The 2,205-nt window shown below is 38.8% G+C and overlaps 1 pseudogene; it reads right to left on the bottom strand.

Annotated features, from left to right (window-relative positions):
* Positions 1–271: 271 nt before the first annotated feature.
* LOC149175256 (cullin-3A pseudogene) lies at positions 272–1,873 on the bottom strand (annotated as a pseudogene).
* Positions 1,874–2,205: the final 332 nt, after the last annotated feature.

Here is a 2,205-nt window from a genome sequence, read left to right as displayed (position 1 = left end):
CCCGATTAAGTCTCCTGCCCTTACAAGTGGAAAAACCAATTATTTCAGAGCAACCCACAAGCCACCACTCATCTTCTATCTCGTGGGTTGGAAAACCTCCATCGCCCTTATCAAAGGGACAAATGACTTCCCTTGACATATTTGATTCAGCTGCTGGAGAGGAACCAACAGAATCAGACTCTGAATCTTCAATTATTTCAATTGCATTGAATTTATCTTTAGCCATCAACTGAGACTCCTTGATAGGCACTAGAGTAGTCATTGGGGGAGCCTATTTCAGGGATAATGGAACCCTTGCTCCATTCTCCAATGTGGCTTGCCCATGTGTAAGCATTGTGCACAACGCCATAGTCCAGAAGCGTAGCACCAAGAGGAAACACGCAGCGCCTCCACCTTGGATTGAATTGGCTTTGATGTTTGACTTGTGTTTGTTGTGGATGCAGGGGCGCATGGAATTTGGAACTAGGTTGGGCATTTGGCTCTTAATTTTTTTAAAATAAAATTTGTGATTTTTTATGCAGGGCGAATGAAATTTTGGAGCTCGTATATCTGTTGCTTCTTCAATTTCTTTGTAGCTCAAGCACTCTACTAAATTAAAAATTATAAGAATACACATCTGATAAGTTGAGACATTAAGTTCATGTTTCTGACCCTTTCCAAAGGTTGCTTTTAGGTTTTTTGTTCCCATGTTTGTCTGCCATGTCAACCTACAGCCTGTATGAGTGCTAAGATAGTATGCCTTAACTTGTCACACACTGCCAAGATTTCTTTAGGCAAGTTGCACCTAGCACCAGTTTGTGTTGGCCACGAACCTATCATGAGAACCTGGATAGCCAGAGTAGGGCCTTCATTGCTTTCACTGGATGCACCCAACATTGTAGTAAAACCTTGCATTGTGTCATGAGAAGTCTTCATATCTGTGAACATACCTTCTAATTTTGATGTGAACTCATAACCACATTTTTTCTTCAATTTTACAATTAGGCTCCTCTCTGCATCATCTGAAACAGTCTCACCTGATAGAAGTCTCTTAGCCAAGTGTTGTTTGTAGTACTTCTCAAAGACATCCTTCTCTTGAAGATACCGGAACAACATCATCACTTTGTCCAAAACCACTTCAACATCTTCCTCATTGACCCCTTTGAGACCTTTCTGAAGCTTGTCATCATCAAATAAAGAAATAAACTCAAGTGACCTTGCATTAAAATTGATAAAATACTCAAAATATGAATTTAAGGGATTCTGGAAGGTTTTATCATTGCTGAAAGCCTCACTTATAATCTTATCGTGCTTGTCTTTCTCATCAAGAAGGCATTGCACCACGAAACAGGTTTCACATGTGTCCTAAATCATCATATTTATCATTCACAAGCATGCTTACAAGGCCTGAATTCTTCATGTGCACCAACCTCTACATATCATTTGCTATCATTTCTCTCTCAACAACAGTTGTAATTTTTACCTCACTCTTTGAATCAAGATATTGTGAAACCCTCTCTGTCTCTTCATTTAGCCTTCTCTCAGCTTTCTGTAGATAGTCACCACAATCACAACATTCAATAAACTATTGAGATTCAATAGAATAAAAAGTTGATGCTTCTTCCACGAAATGTTTCTCAAAATCGTCATGGTAAACAAAAGGCCCCAGCTCTATTAGCATTTTAATGATATTATGCATTAAACCTTGATTGATGACTTCTCCAGTTCTTTCACAATGTACAAGTTCAAGAAGAGTATTCAATAGCCTATCCTTAATTTTTGCAGCACGAACTATATGGTCTCTCCACAGATTTAATCCAAGTTCATGGACAAGTTTTCTGTTGGAGTTTGTAACATATGTTCTATCCATATACATCAAAATGTCCTGAACCATCTGTAGTGCATGGCATCATAACCCATAACAATTGCCTCGCACAAGATGCATACCTATAAATCTGCAAGTATTTCTTTCTAGAACCATGAGACTAGAAGCTATAAACGTTTCACCAACAATATCATTGTCAGCAATGTATAGTGCCCTATGCCATGAATTGTAAATAGGTTCTCAATTACCAAGAACTGCATCTCCTTTTCCTCAAGATCATGAGCTGCTACATTGGGAGATCTTTGAGTCAATTATTCATTCGATCATATCTTCTGATCCAGAAGCCAGTTTCGGGAGTGTGATATACCGTTGGGAAACTCCTTCCAAGATTCTTCCGATGG

The sequence above is a fragment of the Pinus tabuliformis genome, chromosome 4_1, assembly GCF_031772625.1.
Source record: "Pinus tabuliformis cultivar Carrire ecotype Pingquan chromosome 4_1, CPIR1, whole genome shotgun sequence".
NCBI classification, from domain to species: Eukaryota; Viridiplantae; Streptophyta; class Pinopsida; order Pinales; family Pinaceae; genus Pinus; species Pinus tabuliformis.
The sequence above is the reverse complement of the archived record's forward strand: the minus strand, read 5'-3'. Positions and strand labels throughout refer to the sequence as shown.